General features: G+C 45.1%; 1 protein-coding gene across 4 annotated transcripts in view; it reads left to right on the forward strand.

Moving 5' to 3' along the window:
- CRB2 (crumbs cell polarity complex component 2) overlaps nt 1–21,885 on the forward strand; it is a 131,434-nt gene that overhangs the window by 31,533 nt on the left and 78,016 nt on the right. The window contains exon 1 of one of the 4 annotated variants that reach the window (XM_039506491.1): nt 2,009–2,027. The exons of 2 other annotated variants lie outside the window; for them this stretch is intronic. The gene's annotated coding sequence lies outside the window, so the exon portion shown is untranslated. Of the gene's footprint in view, nt 1–2,008; nt 2,028–2,472; nt 2,506–21,885 lie in introns of those variants that run through there. One more of the 4 variants, XM_039506490.1, reaches the window with a different exon arrangement.

The raw sequence follows: 21,885 nt of genomic DNA on the forward strand, positions 1-21,885 counted from the left end.
TCAGCCAGCCCCACAGGGATGTTGGAATAAATATGTTAAAAGGATGAGAGCAAGAACCTATGCTCTGTCTAGGATTTTGGGAGGCAGCAGCTCTTCTGCTGAACTGGAATGAACTTGTTGTAGGAGCACGTCCGTATCTTACACTGAGTCAAGCACTCTTCCCTCCCTCCCGAGTTCCCACACACCCTGTGCCCCATGTATAATTCAGCAGCAATACATAATTAAAGGACTATAAAGCCACACTTACTTTAATATATTTAAATTATTTGGCAGACAGGAGAAGAACGTTCCTCTGGCCTAGGCCTTTGCATTTCCTACCATGTGTTAAAGAGCTGGAAACACCAGGTCTGATCTCTCAGGAGGCAGCTGGGAACCAGAACTGAAATATAGATTGCTAATAATCAATGATCAGGATTGATTTTTACCAGAACAACATGCAACTGGTGACCATTGTGCATGACCAGAATACCAATAATGCTGTGTATGGTACAGAGCTGAGCGAAGAACATGCACACACACACACAGCATTATTGGTGTTCTGGTCATGCACAATGGTCACCAGTTGCATGCTGTTCTAGTAAAAAATATATATATATATATATATAATTGTATTGGCTAGCGTGTGTCATAGACTGGGGTGTGGGTGGTCATGCCTTGTGGTCAGAGCCAGGCATCGGGAACCAGAAGAAAGACCCTATGGTCAAAGCCATGATCAGGAACCAAGTAGGGTTGGAGCAAGGCAGGCACAGAAGTGATCACAGCTGCAGGCATAAGTTTTGAGCACATAGTGACCTGCTGCTGGGCTTAAGAGCACATCTGCTGGTTCCCCTCAGCCAATTAGATGGTGTAATCAGTTGGTCGGGGCTCGACCCTCCAGCGGGCAGGGGGGAGCCACTCCGACTCACTTCTTGTCTCCTGTTAGTCTGCTTGAGTGACAGGGAACAACGTTAGGAGGCCCAGGCCCTCTGGAGCAGGGGCTGGGCAACAGCGGTACCAAGTAGGCCCAGGCCCTCTGGAGCAGGGGCTGGGCAACAGCGGGACCAAGTAGGCCCAGGCCCTCTGGAACAGGGGCTGGGCAACAGCGGTACCAAGTAGGCCCAGGCCCTCTGGAGCAGGGGCTGGGCAACAGCGGTACCAAGTAGGCCCAGGCCCTCTGGGGCAGGGGCTGGGCAACAGCGGTACCAAGTAGGCCCAGGCCCTCTGGGGCAGGGGCTGGGCAACAGCTCCTCCGGGAAGTTGGGCCAGGACTGCTCGGGCGGCTCCTCCGGGTAACAGCAGGGCCTTGGGGGCTCCTCGTCGTAGCGGGCGCTCGGCAAGCCTGGGGGGCTCCTCGTCGTAGCGGGCGCTAGGCAATCCTGGGGGCTCCTCCCAGTACCGGCTCCGGGGAGGCTCCTCGTCGTAGTGGGCGCAGGGAAGTTCCAGCCAGGCAGGGCAGTTGCCTCGGGCCGAGGAGGGCTCCCAGCCAGGAGCTCCCGCCGGCACGTCTGCTCGCGGCGGTGGCTGCCGTCTGACTGAGCTTTGGTGCCCTCCTTTTCTACTTCCTGCCCCGCCCCTTGACTTTCGGGGGGCGGGGACTGATGGTGGAAGCTCCGCCCACTGGGGGGTTGGCAAGGGAGCTCCCTCTGCCGGGCAGGAGGGGAGCCACACTGATTCACTACAGATGGGTCGGCCAATCTGGCGGTTCTGCTGTAGCTTACCTGTGTTCATTAGTTTTGTCCCTGACACTATGATATTCTCATGTTTTATGCAGCTTTTCACAATTCTTTTTGAATTTTGTTATTAAATGATTCATGGTCTACAGGTCATCACGCAGGCAGTTTTCAGGGGATGGACTGGTTACATATATGTGGTTATTGTTTTTGTTTTCTGATTGATTGCTGAACATGCATCATTCAACAGCCTTGTGATTGTGATTTTTACAGTGAAATTTACACCTCAAAATCCACCTATCGAAGCATAAAACTGACTTTTTATGAGTTTGTGTCCTGATAAAGCCCAAAATGCTTGTGGAAAGTGAAGACTAAAAGGTGAATATGGTTAAGCTGAAATTGGCTTTTTAATTAAAATAAGTAATCTTGGATCTTCTCCACTATTCACTCAATTCTAATGCAGCATATTTAACACTTAAGTGGTAACGGGAGATTAATTATCTAATTTAAGATGCCATTACTTGGTATTGATCCAGTAAACACCAGTTATTACTAAGTAAATAAATAATCCTAGCTCTTTCACTGACTCCTTCTGTGGCCTTTGGCAGACCCTTAACCTTTGCCTCATTTCCCCCACTGGTGAAATAGGCATAACACTGACTTTGCTCGCTCCCACAGGGCCTGTGAGGATTTAAGACTAGAATCCAGGAAAGCATTGTCTGGTGTGAAGGGCCTTGTTCTTGAGGTGCTGAGTGTGCATTACTTTCCAGAGGTTTGATTCTAAATATTTTTATAATTGGGCTTGATCCTGAGAAGTATTGAGGGCCTGCATGTCCCACTGCACTCAATGGCAGATGTAAGTACTGGGTTCAGAGATACTGTTATTCAGGTTGCTTTTCAGTAGCCTGTTGTTTGGCAACAATTTTTACAAGCTCTGTTTAAACCAAAAAGCCAAGCCAGTCCAGCTTCTGTGTCGTGCGTGCCCACAGTGCTGGGCCGCAGTGCCTGACTATCTATATTAGTCTTGCTGCGTGATGCTGCGGAAACTGCACAGAAACATATGTTTTAAATTTTTCATTAGTCCTCCTCCTCACATCAGAGACTCGCTGTGACCCGCCTGGATCCAAAACAGAAACAGAGCTGTAATGTTCCTCTTTGTTGTGGAAGTTCTACCAAATATGTTACAGTTCTGTTTGGTCTGGACTTCAATTGTATCGAGGCTTATAGACTAGGGAGGATATTAGATGGGGTGTCTGCTAGAAAGATTTCACCATCCAGCTTTTTTGTTGTTGTAGTAATATGTCTGTAATATTATATAATATATATACATATACACACACAAATATTATACATACACACACATATATATATAAACGATGTGTGTATATTAAATCAGTGCCTGTGGGGGTCCTGAATGAGAGCAGGACTCTGTTGCATTTGTGGTTTAACAAACCTAAAATAAGGGAAGGACCCTGCCCCAAAGAGCTTACAATCTAAATAGACCAGACAGACTAAGGGGTGGGGGGAAAGGATAGAACATAAGCAGTGAACAATATGAATGTTGGCAAGTGTTGTGTTAATGCCATGGTTGTGGGATTTTCCTGGGGAAGGAGAAGGGGGTTGTTGCAGGGAATTAGTAAAACAGAAAGAGAGAGGGGGACACTGAAGGTAAAGAGGTAAAGGGTTAGAGGAGACGGGAGAAGAGGAAGGGAAAGGAAGGGGAACAGGGGGGGCAGATGGAGTGAGGCTGAGGTGAAGTGACTGTGAAGTTGGGGTAGGAGGAGGCTGGAGCAAATAGCCAGTCAGCAGAGGGGAGAGACTATTGTGACACACTGTAACTCAAAACACTTATCATAACTTCAAATCTATCTTTCGGTAGTTAATAAGTGTATTTTAATGTTTCGTCTTTATCGGTGAGCTTGCCTAAAGTGCTTGAGGCATCTGTTCAGATTACAAAGGTCACGGGCCATGAATTGTTGTTTACTGCCCTTGACTGATCCATGACTTTTACTAAAAATACCAGTGACTAAAACATAGCCTTAATGAGGATCATTCATTATTCTGTTTGATCTATGTGTAGTCTTTGACCAGTTTCCTCAATATGAATGGTCTGTGGTCTCCACCCTCCTGGGGGATGGAGCAGTTAGAACTGTCTGTATATTGTGGGGGGATATAGCTTTGCCCAGAGGACGTGCAAGTTCTGTCCTGTGTTGCAGAAGTTTGAATTCCAAGTTCTTCTGGTTTCCTTTGGCCAGTTTTGCTTCTGCCTGGTATATATAAAATGTGCTTCTATTTATCCTAAATGGAAGGTAAGTGCATGCACTGGACTCAGAAATATATTTATTCCATGTCTTTTTTTATTTTTATTTTTTGTATAAACAAACTTTCTCCTTGTTTAGAATCTGTACTCTGTCTGTTCCCAGCAAGCTTCCTGTTTCATTTCAGCAGCAACCCAGATAACTCAGATTGCATTCTGGCTGGTTACCTTTCAGATTTACCTTTCAGCAATGCTAAGTCAAAGGACGTTGTCAAAGCAATTTGCACTTTTCATTGTGAAATGTCAAAGCACTCTGCAGCCAGTTTCTCCTTTTATCTGTTTGCAATGTCCACAATATTTTAAAATGTGGCTGTTTTAAAGAAGAAAAAGCCTTAATGCATTTTTCTTAAAACATACCTATGTCCCAAAAATCACAAGCAATTGTACAGTAGCAAAGCAGCCAGCTTTTCTCACTTCTCATGAACAACCCTTCAGTAACAAATGAGTGTACATAACACCAGTGTTCTGTACAACTCTGGGGAAAAAAGTCTGCTTACACATAAGATAAAAGTGGAAAATCTGGTAAGGAGACATTTCAGAGTCCAGCCTCTTGGCCTCCATTATTCATCTGCTCTGCTCCAGATTCTTAACAATGGGGCAGCTAATAGCAATATTTGACTACTTAGCATTACATCCACTGCTTGAAGTGGTCTCAGTCAGAAGCACCTCTTTCAGAGAAGGCATCTCTCAAGTGTCCTAGGACTTCATGTTGGGAACACCAGAAGCCTTAAATTTTAGATCTTAAATTAGATCCAGGATAAAACTCCAGGAAAGACGCTTTTAGAAATTGAGAAATATTTAATATTTAACTGTTTGTGGATACAGAAGGGTTAGGAAACATTTACTGTAGAATTTAGAACAAAGATGAACAATGAGGGAGAAATGGGAAGCTGTCCCTTCATAAAGAGGACTGTTAAAGTGTCTCTCCCACTGTACAAATATCTCCTTGATGAGGAAGAATTGCAAAACAGCTTAATTAATCGGTTACAGTGCCAGGACAAAGGATAACAGACATTTCTCCTCTTGTGGCTTTGGTTAGACAGACATGGAAGTTTTAAACTTTTGTTTCCACTTTGGAGTTTGTTTTCTATAAGGCCACTTCTCCAGTTAGGATGTATGTCTAAAACTAAAATGAGGAAGTCCCTTTCTCACTTTTGTCAATTTTTCTTTTGCATCTAAAACAATTAATATAGGTGAGCTAATGGGAGAAGAGGGTGCCTCATTACAATGAGTTTTCCGTATGAATATTCCCAGCTATATAAGCTCCACTGGGGTGAATTCAGGATTTCAGTCATCAAGGATTAATTTTGATAATGGATTTAGGTAATGATTCTAGCCAGTATTTCCAAAGTGCCATACTGGGAACTGCTGGGGAACAGAGTTCAAATGGAGGACAGATTAAGAGGAAAATAAGTTGTTTGATTTGGGGAGATACTGTTAAGAACATCAAAAAGCCCAGGTGATATTCTCTAGGGAAGCCATCTGAGTACTTGAGAATGTCTCTCTCTGTACTTAAATTTGAAATTGCCTCATGCGTTTTTCTGTCTCTAACCCTTGCTATCTCTTCCTTGGTAAAGTATTTAATAGAATTAGGACAAGACCAGAATAGAAATCGCTATCTGGACATGCTGACTGTGATCAATGGGTTATAAAATGTAGTGGAAGTTTATTAATCTTTTAAGGGTGAGATGAGATTCACTTAATAGAAGCTCTGGCAGTTTCCAACAGACATGCCATCCCTCCTTTTTTCCTTTCAGAAGCCCTTTGTATTTCTCTCGTTTCTTACCATGTTATTAGGCTTCGGTTTCTTCCTGAGTGCAGAATTTGCTTTCCAAACAGATCCTATGAATGAGGCAAGATTGCAAAGTTAGCAGGAAAAGTGCTGAATATCCAAGGAAGAAAAGAGCCCTGTTATTGCCTAATCAGGTGGTGGCTTTTGTGTCTTCTCTTCCGGGGTTCCCAAATCGTGGTATGTGAGCTTGATATTCCATCCATTCACTTCACAACAAATTTTTAATAAAGTGGCATTTGAACCAGTAAAGTCTGGGAACTGTTGGATGGATCCCCTTCCTGACTCCCTTGAAACAGTGAATAGCCAGCATATTGTGCAGGTGATTTAGCAGTGGCATGTGTGTACAGAGAAAGCTGATGCATCTATGCACACAGGAAACCTGACTCTGATTTTTGTAGCCATGGGACATTTTGGCATAATGGCTGAGAGATAAGAGTCTTTGGGTGGGATTTGCATGGGAAGAGGTTAGTGCACCGATGAAGCAGGAAGGGGAGGGCCTTTCATGCATAGAGGACAGATTGGAAAAAAGCCATATGGATGGGAGTGGGAAGTGACAATAAATCGGCCATCAAGGCCAGCATCACTCTTGGAGCAGAGGGGATACATGATAAATGCGAGATTAGAGATACAGACAGGAATGAAATTAGGTAGGATCTTAAAGGTGAGGGCAAAAACTTGTCATATTGTTCAGAGATCATCTCTGGGACCCAGTCCTTTCATTTCTGTGGTGCAAGGTGATTGGATACAGATAAAGTGAATGATGAGGCTAAGGCTAGTGCTGGTGGAATGGTGGGAACCAGAAACTCTCCTAAATCAGGTGCTGGGTGAAGAGACATGAGCAAAAGCCCAAAGGAGCTTGGGATTTCACAGGTAGATAATCTGCCAGTAGTTTGGGATTCCCAAATCTTTTACTTCGTTTTGACTGGTGGACTAAGGGAGTATAGGGTGTTGGGGAGGACTGACTAGGGAGAAATTTGAAAAAGGGAAGGAAGTGCTAAAAGAAATCTGTCTATCGAAACTTTAGCAAACAGTTAAACCCAGTGCTGGATGGTATGGAAAATGCTGATCTTCTCAGCTCTGAGTGTCTGCTGTTTAGTAACTGTGGAAAAATGCAAATGATGGTGAGCATGGAATAAAATCAATACCTGAAATGCACATTAAAAATGGAATTGAAGATTGAAGGCCTCCCAGTAACACAACAGCTGGTTCAGATTGGCTGAGCTGCTGTGTACAGTATATCTAGCAAAGACACCCTGGCACCAGGACTGGAATGCAGAGTACAGGACACCCTTTTATAGATAAGTAAGGTTGCCTGTGCAACACTAGTACAGCTGGAAGCTCTCTCATTCCCTCATCCAGCAATTCTTTTTCCCCCCCCTCAAAATCCACCTTCCCTAACATCCTGTCACAGCATTTCTGGCACTTTCAAGGTTGGGTTGCTCTGCTAAGCACTGCAAGAGAATTTTGTGATGGGAGTAAGTTTGCACCCTCTCTCTTATTGTACAGATAGTGATTACTAAGCTTCAGAAGCCTCCTGTCTGGTGTGATGACAATACTTAATGCCTTCCCTTTATGGGATACCTTCTGTTTAACCCTCCTACCTTGGAAGGCGGGGGAAAGGGAGTTTTTTAATTTTTATTTTTTTTTAGCTTCTTTTAATGTGATTTTTAGCAGCTGGAAACAAGGAGAAGAGCCAGCACCATGTGACCAGTTAGCTCTCAAGTGCTCCACTAACCTCAGTTTGGAAACCACGTATCAGTAAAACACCATGCGTAGCTGTCTAAGCAGTACCATGCCATGTCCGAGTAGGACACTGGGTCATTTGGTCCAATATCCAGCCTCCTGCTGAGCAGGATCAGATCAATGGCCCATCTAATTCAGTATCCTGCCTTGTTGTGGATCATTTGTCCACCCAGTGTGGGACCCTATATCTCAAAATGCCAAGCAATCTACCTGTTCAGTGTCCCTCTCCTAGCGGCCAGCACTAGCTGAAATAATTCTTCTCCTGACAGATCATTACAGTAAACAATTTCACAGCATGAAGTTTGCCAGCAGTGGGACTGTCACTTTATTTTTTCTCTTTCACACTTTGCTTCTCACACCTCAGGCTCCTCACTGTACTGTGCTCTTGTCATTGCTGCAAGAAAATAAAGTGAAACTGCATCTTTCCATCTACTGGTCAGAGAAGTGGTAAAAACAAAAAAAACGTGCATCATCCATTGTTATTTAATGGACTGAAACTGGCTTATTAATAACCCCATACCCTTGGCTTGTAGCATGAATCCCCTCACTATGGCATGTGCTTCTCCATTTGCTGGAATGTGAAGGGATCAAACTCCTGAGCATTTCTTTACCTTCATTATGTTCCAAAGCCCCTGGTAGCCAATTTGGGAGTCTTTCCATTGACTTCAGTGGGCTTTAGATGATGCCCTAAATGTTCTCCTGACTGCAGCATACTCTTACAAATTAGTGATCTCTGCTGCTTGCACAGTTGGCTGCTTCACAGAGGTATAACAGTCTTGGCTTCCATCAGTATCCAGGGATATACTTCTTATTACTTTGATTCATCCTGCCCCCCTTTCCCTGGCCTTGTAATGCCTCCACCCTGGACCATTATATCTCCACCTGGCCAAGCTGCAGAATGCCCTCATAGATAGTTTCCCACATATTCCAACCACTCTTGTTAACTAAGATATGCAACAACGCCCTTCCCCACGCACAAACTTTCTGGCTGCTGAGGGCTTTGGTCCCAATTTGGATGTGAGCACTTGTGCACATCCCAGGACTGTACATGGGATGTAGCTGACCTTTAGGTGTTGAGCATACTAGTTATGTGAGCTGACACCCTGGCCTGGCCTCCTGGTGTGTGTATATAACTATACTCTGCGCTTCCTTGTTTAACTAGGAGGGGAAAATGCCATTTGTCACCGTTCTTTGCATGCAGCATTTTTCCTCCATCTGCTTATTGCAAAGTAACCATTTATATTTTGCTGCCGAATCTTACAAATTCCAGCTGTGGCTCTATTTCTCCTCACACTCTGTGGGCTTAGCAGCTGAGTTGGCCCTGAATTTGTTTTGCCATTTACAATTTTTTAAATAATAGTTTTGATTTTACATTTTTCATTTATTCTCAGCTTTCAAAATAAATGTTCACAAATTAATTGTTTTGGTCACCTTTAATGAGATCGGCTCTATGGAAATGGAGCTTATACTGTGTTCTGTCCCAAAATACTGACAGTTATTGGTGCTTGACCCCATGTTGTATTAAGTCACAAACCTACTTTTGCTTGGTTAGCTCCTCCTCCATCTCCAACCCTATATATTCTTTCTTCCCTTGTACCTATTTAGTGCTGGGTGACCAACAGGTGCTTCACCACTAAGACATAATCAAGCTCCGAGACCACCCAGGAATGCTACATATACTCCCTGTGTGCAGGACCCTGCAGGGACCTGCCCAGTCCGTAGTGTAAATTAGAGAGGACGTTTTACTGCTCTGCCTCATGCTCTGCTCCTCACGGTCTCCTATGAGCCCTGGGAAGAACAGCTATATTGCAGTGTATTCCAGCCACGCCCCTTGTATTGGGGGCTGGCAGCAGGGCTGGTGCAGGTGGGGGATGGAGGAGGATTCAGGGTCCTGAGTAGAAGGGATTCTTAGAGAGCTATTTCTGCCTACTTTAAAGCTTCTTTATGCTGCCAAAGTGGCAGAGAGGAGCCTGGCCATAACTGACTACGAGGACCTTTGTGTTCTGCAGACCACAGTTTGAGAGCCATTTGGGCAATCATTAGGAATTGAATAATAAATACAAAGCACAGTGGCTAGTTTTTCCCATTCTTTGAAGGTGCAGAACATGCTTGAATGCAAAATAGTATTTTGGATTTTATTACCCTTTTAGAAAAAAGAAAAAGAAAAGAAAAAAGCCCATCCTAAAACTACAAAATACATCTGCACGTGGTCCCTGCTGAAAGTGCAGCTGCATTATCTATCATAATGGTTCTGATGACTGAGAGTTGCCAATACAGAGCCAGCTGACTGAGACAAAAGTCACAGAGAATTTCTGCTCCTCCCCTTCCTCCACAAGCAGCAATTAGTGCGATGGTGCTATTCAGGCACCAATGGAACCACTGCCTAATTCTCAGGTACCAGGATGAATTCATTGGCAGCTCTGGTTTGAATGAGTAAAAGGATTTATTCTCCGATATGCTGTGCAGTCTCATTTCTTCATGAATTGCTACTTGTGTTTATGGCATGACAAGATATTGGATAACACAATAAAAGCCAGGAAGGAGGAAAACTTCCCATTATTCTGTCTGGGAAACCAAATGATAAAGATCTCTGTGATCTGGCAAGAAATGTCCAAACCACCCAATGCTTCCCCAGGCTTCAGGCCCCAGCACAATTAGGGGACAGCTGGGCTGTAAAAGAGCCTGCTGGGTAGTCTCATGCAAATATGCAGATTAAGAATCTTTCCCCTCCCCTTGCTCTTAAATGTTTATTTTTACTTGTTTTGTGCAGATTCCTTGTGTGTGAAAAGTGCCAGATGCTGGAGATGGTGAGACTAAAGAGTCTGGAGGCAAAGTCCTCTTCTTATCCACAGATCTATGCTATCCTGCCCCTGGGTCTCAACTCTGAGTGGGAGGGACAGATCCGAGGGGTGAGTTTTGCCTGTGTATTAGCAGGGAAATGGTTAAGTGGGCCTAATGTTCTGTCTGTCTCAAGAGTGCCCAGTATTGTTAAAACCATAAGCTGGATTGTGGAACCTTTACTTACACTAATGTGCACTGGCTCCCATTTGATGCCAGTGAGGCTGTCCACACAAATGCTCACCAAGGTGGGCAAGTTCTCCATCATGGGACTACTGTAAGTTCTCTCCAGTGTAAATAAAGGTTTCATAATGTGGTCCCATTTCTGTTGCCATCTATAGAGAGTGTGGTCTGAATCCCTACCACCTCCTTCCTTTTCTGCACAGATGCCAGCAAAGGATCCGTGAGAATGCTCTGCCATGGTGTTCTTGATCCCTTACTCCCCTCCTACTCCTTTCGCCTTGTTCTTCTCTGAACAAATTCTAAACCTTTTAATTTAATGCTGCTGCTTGTGGAGCTCCCAGTCCTGCTTTTTACCTGTTTGTTAATATTTTTACGCCCTTTGCTTTAGGAATGATGTGTCTCTGCATTTCCACTGCAGCATGCCTCCCTGTTCTTAACTGACCTTTATCAGGATGTACATTAAATGCAGTCTTTGCAACTTTTCGGAACTTTTTCTGAAGATGTTTCTGCAGCCTATTCCCTCATCATGAATGGCTCCCAATTTCCTTTAGGTGCTCTACTGTCTCCAGTAGTCTTTCACAGAACCCATAGTCAGACATGTTGCTGTTTCTTCCTCTAATACAGCATTCCATTCTGTTCCCACCACTTTGACTGAAGTAGCCAGCTCATGGAATGACTCTGTGACTGCCACGAGTGGATCCCACTTTCCTTCTATGGTGTCATTTGAATGCAACTGGAGCTGACCATGCAAAATATCAGTAAATGAAGCAAAATATTTCTGGGTTTCATTGTGAGCCCCAAACCAGCTCCAGCTTTGTAAGCCTGTCAACAGGTTATAGATGAATTTGGAGCTGATTCATAGCGTTAGATGAAAACCTCGAGAAACTTGGTGCTATTATTTGAGTTTTTGGACTTGTTTGAACAGGAAGCTCAAAGGGCATGAAATATTCTGACTTGAGATGCTGCTTCCAAAATCACCACAGCTGCCATTTTCTTTCCCTACAAGTAGTCTCCGGGCCAGATTCTCAGTGGGTGTAAACAAGCATAGCTCTATTGACTTCAGTGGAGATGTGCTGATTTATACCAGCTGAGGAGCTATCTCTTCACTTTTAAAATGCTGTTTGCCCATTTATATATATAGATTGATTTGTTTATATGGACAAAAGGGGCACTGTAACTTTCTTGAAGAAGTCTGTTAACCTCAGTGCAGAGAGCTCCATCCAAGATTCCTGTAAATGGCTATGTATGCTCTTGTAAGCCTCAAAGAACAAAGCTATTGTTAGGAGGTTGCAATTTGGGGAAATAGCAAGGCTGCCAGGATAGCGAGAACCTGAGTGTGGTTCTACTATTGGCATGTTATCTGCAGAGCTGTCGTGTTAGCGGCTTCTTGTGTCTGACTCAAAGCAGATGCTAAGCATTTCTTTCTGTAGAGAGCTACAGGTGAAGACAGGCTATTTACAAGAGACGCTAGCATATCTGGGGCATGGCAACAAGTTGTGAAAGGAAAACAATGTAATATTTTCTACTGGTTTTATTTTTCTTTAGGTGGAGGGATATTTCTTGTTGATATCCTGAATATTTGTGAAAGTGACAGAAAACTGAACTGGGCTGGGGAATTCATTACAATAATGTTGTATAGCTATATCTCCCAAATCTCTTGATCACAGCTCTTTTTGGAGTGGCCATCAGAAGTGCACTTGGAGGAGTGTAAAGAGGAAACATCTAAGGGAGGAAGTGCAGACAGATATTTAGGGGTCTGGTCTTATGAGGTGCTGAACAACTTCCACTGAGTTCAGTGAACGATGAGGCTGCTGCGTGCTCAAAGTTTCCTCATTGACTTCAGAAGAAGCAGAATGAGTCCCTGTGTGAGGACACAGCAAAAGAGCAAATCTTGTGGATGTTAAATCCAGGGAATGTTTATTGAAGGTGCATTACTGCAAGGTTTGTTCCACCCTTGATGGATGTGCAGAAGCAGAGAACAGACCCTCAAATGTCTTGGCTTGCAGGGAGTGGGAAGCTTTTCTTGTTTTCATAGCTCTCATTCCTTATTCTTTGTGAGTTTCTATTCACAGCTTGTTGCAGGAGTGTGGTCTTGTGATTAGACTTGGGGCTCAGGACATGTGGGTTTTCTTCTCAGCTCTGCCACTGTTTTGCTTGAAACCCTACCGAACCAGTCAAGGATAAAGTATGAAATTTACCAGACTTCTCAGGATTCTGAAATCCTCTTGGTTTTTGCATCCGTGAGAATGAACTTTAGAGAGATCTTTCTGCTAGCCTTTGAGGAAAGCCTGGAGGAGCTAAGTTCTAGCTTGTAAAGAAGGAATAACACCCCTGAGCAACCTGGTAACTTGCAGCCTTGTTTTCCTTGAGTCTGATCCTGCAAAGTGCTAAGCCTGTCCTGTGAGGTGCTGAATGCCCTCCATGTCTGTTGAAAACAATGGGGGTAGCAGGTGCTTAGCACTGCATGTTTTGGGCCCCTCGTACAGAGTGGTGGTTAGCGTTTTATCTTCAACAGAGTGTGTAGTACTGAGCTAACCAGATAGCAAAGCAAAGGAAACAAATGCGTTTCCCAGCTGCATTGGGTTTGCAGCCCTTGTTTAACAGAAACCCTCAAATGTCTCGTGCTTTAAAGGGAAACTATAGGGTAGCAATGAGTTTTCTTTTTTCTTTTAGTTAAAAGCCCTGACCTGCGTTATGAATAACAGCTTGGAGGATTAAAGTAGAAAGACTCCCCCTTTGAATTTAGTTTGAAAATAGTTTGCAGTCCCTTTGCACCATTGGTGCTGGCTCTATACTCTTTTCACTTCACTTCACTAGAATCGTGAACACATATTAGTACATTTTTCTGTTTTGGTCCATCGTAGAACCTCAGAGTTACGAACACCAGAGTTACGAATTGACCAGTCAACCACACACTTCATTTGGAACTGAAAGTACGCAATCAGGCAGCAGGAGAGACAAAAACCCCAAACCAGAACAAATACAGTACAGTACTGTGTTAAATGTTAATGACTAAAAAACATAAAGGGGGAGTTTAAATAAAGATGAGACACGGAAAGGAAACTGTTTCTGTGTTTGTTTCATTTAAGTTAAGACAGTTAAAAGCAACATTTTTCTTCTGCATAGTAAAGTTTCAAAGCTGTATTCAGTCAATGTTCAGTTGCAAACTTTTGAAAAAACAACCATGACATTTTATTCAGAGTTATGAACATTGCAGAGTTATGAACAACCTCTACTCCCCAGGTGTTCATAACTCTGGGGTTCTACTTCAGTATGACTCCTTGGTTTTCTTGCAATGTCCGGGCACAAACACCCCAACAGGGCCGTCCCTACCCATACGAAAAGTATGCAGCTGCATAGGGCACCAAATTTCCTGGTGCCCTGTGCAGCTGCGTGCTGTTCCAGCCCTTGCTCTGCCTCTTCCCCATGGTCCCCGGCCCAGCCCCGCCTCTTCCCACCCCCACTCTGGCCCAGACCCGCCCCCCACTCCAACCAGCCCTTCCCCTGAGGACTGCTTCACAGGTTGGGCTCCCTACACTCATCGGCAGCAGTAAGTTGAGCGGCCCGGCCCCAGTCTGCTCTGCTCCCCTGTCTCCCAGCCGTGCTGCTGGTGAGTGCTGGGGGGCAATTCCCCCCTGCCCCCCAAGCCTGGGAGCCAGGGGAGCGGAGCAGGCTGGGACTGGGCTACTCCACTTCCCGCAGGAAGTGGCCAGACCCCCCCCCAGACCCCCCCACCTGCTCTCCCCATGGAGGCCTGGAACCACCCCCCACCCCACAGAGGCCTGGGTCCCCACACAGACCCACCGCGGTGGAGCTGTGTAGGGCACCAAAATGGCTAGGGATGGCCCTGCACCCCAAGGGAATGTTTTAAATCCAGACAAACTCTCTCTTAATGAGTTTTGTAAAACCATTCTCTCCACTGCCAAAGACTACAAGTTCAGCTATATTGTACCTGAGAATGTCCCTTTAAAATAAAGGTGCATTTATCTTTCCCATGTTTCCTTTATTTTCTGGACTCCTCTTTCAGTGGTTTACAGGATTTTATACATATATGAATCCCAGCAACTAGATATACTCTCGGTCAAACAGATTTTCTCTTTTCCAAGAGGGTTTCCCTGGTATCTTTAGTGCAATCAGTTGTTCTCACTGTGCACTTCTTGGGGATCGATATGACTTTGATATTTGGAAGCATTAGCATTCTGTGGCTGTGCAAGTAGTGTGAGATCACTCTATTAACATCTGTTCAAAATTCCCAATATCCTGCAGCTATTAATACATAACCATTTTGTCCTTGCTGGGTTCTATGGATCTCGCACCTGACACCTGGCTGACACTATGGATTCCACATCACTCTTGTTAGTTTGTACAATAACTTCTCTCCTTGAGCTGACAGTGTAATCACTGAACAGGACTAATGGCTCCAGGGAAACAACTCCTCCATGGTGTGCTGGCTCCAGCTTTCTCTCTCTCTCTGTGTCTAAGGTACAGGAGCTTTTCTCGGCTCCTGAAGCTGCATTGTGGCTGAACAGGGATGAATGAATTGGACTGGGCAGCATTGTGTTTTGCTGCAGTGGCAGCTGTCTGCCGTGCATTTGTGTCCAAATATCAGTGTGCCTCAAAGAAAATTTTGTTTTGGACCCTGAATTATTGGAACCCTGTTCTGGCCTGACACTGGGACTCCACAAGGGTGTGCTAATGACTGATGCACTCTTTGTATTGTAATGTTTTAGAGAGAGAGACCACTGCTTTGTTCTCTGCTAAATGGAATATCCGATGTTTGTGTCAGTGATGAATTGTCACACTCTGTTAGCTAGTTACATATAGGACAATGGGCTTTAATACTCCTTGCAGAGGATAGAACATCCTGGGGCTTCTATGCTTGGTGAGTTGCATTTTGGGAACTAGCCTGACTCTGCTAGTGGGGAGGAGAGAGTTGTCTGTTGATTCCTCATGTAGGACAGTGATACATTTCTTATTCCTCAGCCTTCCTTAGAGGCCCCATTAGTTCTACGGGATTTAGGCAGGTTCCCATTAATCCCTTGTGAGCAATTTACTAGGCCTGAGTAGAAAGGATGGGGAAAAGATTGTTCCATTCTGGCACAGGCCATAATAATAGGCATACAGGGGGAAAATATACATATGATTCATTATGAGATGTATGCAGAACTAGTGTATTTGTAATTAAAGTTAATTGCTTTCTTCAAATGAAGTTTACTCCTGAGTAAACAAATCAATATCTGTCTATAACATTTAACTCCAGTGCCCGACAAATACCCAGCTTCTCATGCTGCCATATATACATCCATTTAACATTCAGACCACGCTAATCCCCCTATCTTTTAAATCTGGTTTTGCAATTATTTTTACTAATTGATTTTAATTCCTTCTCTTCCTACTTGAATCCTAGAAGGAGATGAGACTCTGAGACCTAGAATTTTTCTTTTGGACAGTTCTCTCTCCCCTCATCTTTGTAATGTTCTGTGTATTACAATAGTGTCCAAAATTGTAGACCAAAATCTCTGAGACTTTGTGATAAGAAATTAGCTACCTTAGAGCACCTACCAGTTCATTGCACATAGGGGCCATCAAATAGCCATTACTATTAACTTCTGTCCACTACGAGTTTGGGCTGGATTCTCCTGTGTGAGCTGGAGACAAAAAGGTCCGTTTCACAGCACTGAGCTCTCCATCCTACCTCCTCTTGTAATGGAGCAGCATGTTTCAGTAGGGAAAAGTGAGTGCAGAACTTCTCTTCATTAGTTGCACCAGAGCAACTCCGAACTGCCGAGGATGGTGCGGTAACCAATGCTGGGGTTAGTGGATTCTCAAATTAGAAGCACTGTCATAGCATTTGAGTGTGGTTTGCTTGCCTTGCTTCTTGTGCTTTACTTGGGAGGAAGAGATCAGAGGAAGAATAAGTAGAGACGTGACCGTGGATATCCGCATCTGTAGCCATGGATTTGCAGGGCTCTAGGAATAAGCAAATGAAGAGTATTGCCATTGAAGTGTTTTAAATTAAGCAGTATTGGGAGAGTTCTGGTCTGATCCTTTCCCATCCAGTAGGCAGTGGGCTCTGTGCTCCTGGTCACTTCCCAGAGTTAAACTGCTGTTCAAGGTGTCATCTGGGCCAAAGGCTCCAGTTTTCATGAACACACGTGCTGGTGGTTTTTGTTGCAAGTTAATGAGTTAGCTGTGAGGGCTTAGGAGCTGCTCTTCATCTCAGCATTCGTGATCATTCTTTGGCAGCAGGAGAAAAAAGATGGCTGCGGCTTCGCTAGATGTTGCTTGTGTTGGGAAGTTAGGGAAATAGGGAGATCTGGAACTGACTTTTCCAGACATGGCCTTGAAGGGTCCTTGAGATTGTCATTTACCCAAAACAGTGGGGATGTGAAAAGTTCAGCTTGGAAAATGAGTTACCTCAAGTAATGATCTCCGTCCGACGTGCAGCTTAATGGCCTGCCTAGCCATGGAGAAGGGGTGTTCTGTGTGTACCTTGTTCTCAAACCATTAACTGCATCAGTGCATTTCTAACAGACTGGTCCCAATACACCATTTTCTATGCTGTGTCCTCATGTGGTCACTAGTGCGTTGCATGCTTTCCTCTCTTTCTAGAAGTGGGTGAGGCCTTGCTTATATTGACATGCCCTGCTGTCCTGGGAGACTCTCTGATTCATGTGAGCCAGCTGCATGAGCAATAGCTGACAGTGTGCTTGGGCACAGGAGGGATGGAACCCAGCTGGATGAAGTGACCCTCTGGAAACAGAGTATTGGAAATGTGTCCTGGAGCATTTAGAAATGAGAGACTCCAGAAACAGGAAAAGACCCCTGCTCCCTACATGCCTCTACTGTGACCCACCGTGTTGAACTTGCTCCCCTTCCTGCTGGGGGAATATGCCCAAATTTGCTTAACGTCATCAATATGCTGTGAGTCAGAGGCCCCACTTACTGAAGACAGCAGCCCTTCCCCGTCACTGTTAGTACAAGAGAGGCCTGTGGAGACTGCAGAAGAAAATGGAGCAGTATATGCTGGGACATGTAGTCCCCATAAGCCTCATCTCTGTAGCAAAGATGCAGGCAGCTATGAGCCACATGTGGTAGAACTTTGTCTGCAGGACACGCTCTGCCGGCTCTTGCTCACGGGCCCCAGTTCGATGCATTTGTTCTTCAGTTCTGGCTGGGGTAGGACCCCCATTTGCCCCCTGAGGGTTGAGCATATGCAGAGCATTCCATTTGCAGGGCATTTGCCAGCCACGGTTCAGAGCACAGCACCTGTAATTCAGCTCTAACTGCAGGGCTCCTATTGGTCGTGGCTCAGTTTTCCCTCCATGCTGATTGTTTAGGTTCTCCCATGAAGTCTGCTGTGTGTACCAGGCACCTATGTGATTCAGGGGCTGTCTGCAATGCTGTGAATAGCATTAAACATGCCAGTTTAAAGAGCCACACTTCTTGGCTGGTGGATCAGAAAACTACCCAGCAGTGCCCTCTAGTGGCTCTGAGTGGCATCTTTTCAGTGATGATAGTCCCGTGGAAAAAGAAGGAAAATTATTTGGCAGGATTACTCTGAAATGCTCATAAACAGTCACACAAATTCCCATAATAAACCCAATTCCAAGATACCCTCTTAGACCAAGGCAACATGTCAGATGTCTCTTGCTTCCTGTTAACTCTTTATTGAGGAGACTCTCCTCCTCCCCCCCTCTTTGCTAGCTGCTCCCCATTAGCCAATCAACATCCACACTATCCTGTCTCCCCACAGGGGCCTCTTAGAAGGATTTGCCTCCGGTGAAGTGGCTGTAGGCAGTGGAAGCAGATCAGAGGGGCTTAGAGACCCCCTGGAGTACTTCAGTGGGGTTGCACATAGGCCAAGAGGCACCTGTGTAGTTAGGGGCTGGTTTCTGTAACTCCCCTTAGGGATAACTCAGCAGGAGAGTGGCTCCATCTCCTCTGCGCTGTGCAGAGGTTGCAAGCTGCCCCACAGGATTGCAGCAGCATGTGCTCAACTAGGGCAGGTGCTGTACATTCAAGAGAGTTAAAAATAGATGGATCCCTTGCTAAAGGTCATACACTCCCTGTTCTGAATGAATGAAGTGTTTTATTGGGTTCTGCACATGGCACACATACTTAGTGGGGATCACTGGTGCCAGGAAGGCCAGGTTATCTCTAACTAGTGGGTAACTGTCTCTGGTTCATTTGTGTTCTCTCTAGTCCATCCCCCACAACTCCCTTGGGCCAGTGCAGGATTGTTCCCTGATTTTGCTGGTGCTCTTTGATCAGATGAAGCCCTCTGGGTTTGTTGCATTTACATCATGAGGATGAAGTGAAACACTGGTGCTGAGGAAGAACATGTGGGCTCCAAAAACTTATGTGACATGATTGCCACTGATGGATATATACTGAATATACCATCAGATCACCTTAAGGATCTAGCCAGAGATCGATCTGGGTGATGCTTCATCTTCACGGAGGCCATGTCTCTTTGGGATTTGCCATGAGAAGGAGGATTTGATCAGAGGAAGTTTTGTTTTGAGATCTGATTTCTTGGTGCTTGTGGTCTTACTGTCACAGCATCAGCAGTATCCCCAGTGTCTCCGTTAATGCAGACTTTCACAGAAGCAGCCTACTGTATTAACCAATTGACAAGAATAAACCATCCCTTGTGGTTATGCTCTCTTGAGTCCTGTAGCTGCTGCAATCCAAGACAACTATAGTCTCTCACCACAAGATGGCATCTGCTAGCTGTCCTTTTCCAAGCATTGGTGCAGCACTGGGGAGAGGTAGACTGCAAACCCACTGGCTATGTGTGCACCCTGTACATTGCATCAAGCTTTGACCTTCAGCCACAGATGTATTCCAGGCAACTCTTACTACCCAGACTAATGCTAAAAAAAGGACAATATGGAACGGTCTTGTCCTGTATCCCTAAACGCTAGAGTCCTGTCTGAAATCAAACCCCTTCTGTGCTCTGGGAAAGTTGGATGTGGATCTGAGCTCTGCCTCTCCAACCCATCTCTCCATGGGCTCGCTATGTTACGAGACTCCAATCTGCCTGCTCCCTCTGGCCCATTGATTCAGACCTCTGTGCCTTCATGTGGGAGTGACTGGTGTCACACACCAGGCGTTCTGCAATCACAGGATGTATCAGGTCCAGAGAGGAGGCTGCATGGGTTTATACACGGATAGCACTAATCAGCAGTGATGGGAAATTAGAATGCCGAATATGCCTGGAGAGTGCACAGAGGCTTGGTCAGAGTGTCCAGAATCAGGCTTGGTATGGTTTGCCAGGTTTTAGCAGTGGCTCTGAGCCTTCAGTCCTCAAACAGGCAAAATTGTTGCTTGGCTTATGGAGAGTGAGGATTGCAGAAAGGGGGCCTTAGATAGTGCCTGGTGCTGGCTGGTTGAAATGGACCGAGTCTGTTTCATAAGTTAAATCCAAGGGTATTGCAAAAAAAAGCCTGGTTTTCTTTGCAACTCTCTGACAGAACTGTCTGGTTGGTTGTGTTTGGGTAGTGCAAAGGGGACATCTGGTGGCCAGTTAGAAAAATGATGGTTCTGCATTCTTCAGGGATGTCCTGGGATATAATGCTTGTCCACTGTTCACTCTAGTGTGCAACTCTACTAAGATATGATCCTGGAAAGCCCCAAACTTTCCACATATCAAACCTTATTTGAGCATCTTCAGTTTGCAAAACTTACCTGGAGCTCTCTCCAGAAGGGGCTTTCCAGTGAGATTTCTGGAGCTGCTGCTGCTGCTGGTCACGCTGGAAACTCTAAAACTCCCAGCCATCTTTGTAGTATTTTGGAATTTCCCTGCTGTGGTTGGAAGCAGAAGGGCCTAGGGAGTTAAATTCCTCATGTTGGCTTTGAGTGGTTCATTCTCTGTCAGAACTGGCTCATCTGCCCTAATTCCAAGTCCTTTTGCAACTGAAGGGATGTGATGAATTTCTCTTGCTGGTGCCTGACAAATCCAGAGGGGGAAGGACCTGGGTGCTAGGTGAACTTGGGGTAATAGGGGTTTGAGATTATCAAGGGGCATAAATCAGAAACAAATCAAAGTTGTCTCCAAGGTGACTGCTCTCTTGTGGCCGTATTGTTTATTTGGGGTGAATAGAATTTGTATTCAATCATGAGTCCTCCCTCGGGAGAGTGAGGCTCTCTCCTTTAATGCAGGTGTGGCTAGGAACTCCCAAATTCTAATCACAGCTCTGAGACCATATCCTTCTGTGACATTAGGAGAGTCACAGCATCGCTATGTGCCTCAGTTTCCCCATCTGTAATAGAGTAATGCCGCACTACCTGCCAGGAGGTTATGGGGTTCGGTGTAGACTTGTACCACTCTTTGAATGGCAAGTGCTGAGTATTACGATGGTCTGGGGCTGGGAAGGTTCGGGTATTTGTTTGCTTGGTGAAAGTCTGGAAGTACAGCTCTGAGTTCTTTGAGGGAATGTGTTACATGGAGAATGAAAACAGAAAGAGGATACTTAGTACTAAAGTGGATACTTAGTACTAAAGCCACCCCTCCATTTAATCCAAACTGCCCATTTTCCTGGCCTGCATCTCTGGCTCTGGGAGTTTCCTGCCTGCTGGGAATAGAGGCTTTGCTGTTATACTGGGTTTAAGTCTCCCATAATTAGTGTTACACAGAGGAAAGCAGCTGTGTCCTTGGCTCTAATTTTAATACTATGGTAAAGAGCAGATTATGCTGGAGCTGGGCTGCAGCAGTAATGTGGAGGTGGCACAAACCATGACCAGTTCAGGGAGGATTTTAGCAAGGATGACTAAGGACTTGGAGCTTACGCTTTAGATAACAGATCCTCCCAATTGTTTTCCTCCTATGGAAATGTAGGCGAGCCTAACAAATCAGTGCCTTAACTGACTTACATTAAGGTCCTTTAATTGGACTAAGCTGTTTAATTCCCCATCTGGGGTTTGTGTGCCCTGGGGAACCAGACAGAGATGGGCTGCTGTTTGTGCTGGCAAAGCCCAATACCATTTCTGTCCAGAATGCTGAAAAATTAACTTCAGATATCCTCAAAGGCAGGTGCTGGATTAAGGCTTTTTTATTATTATAATGAAGGAAGCAGATGGCCTGACCTGTGCAAGCTTCATTAGCTTAGGCCCAACGTGACCCTAAACAAGCCCTCAGTCCCAGCAGGCCTATCGGATGCTGTGTCATCCTTTTCCCCAGTGGCCACTGATAGCAGGTTCACCTTTTGCAAGGCGTGTCAGTCCCCTCCTCCCTTGCTCTGTGTCTCAGAATAACAGTGCAGGCAGCGTGAAAGAAGAACAGGCACATGTGACTTGGCTCTATTTGCAGATGCTTTTGACTGGACTAGGTACCTACTTCTCTTTCCCAGACAGTGCAT

The sequence above is a fragment of the Mauremys reevesii genome, linkage group 19 (genome assembly GCF_016161935.1).
Source record: "Mauremys reevesii isolate NIE-2019 linkage group 19, ASM1616193v1, whole genome shotgun sequence".
NCBI classification, from domain to species: domain Eukaryota; kingdom Metazoa; phylum Chordata; order Testudines; family Geoemydidae; genus Mauremys; species Mauremys reevesii.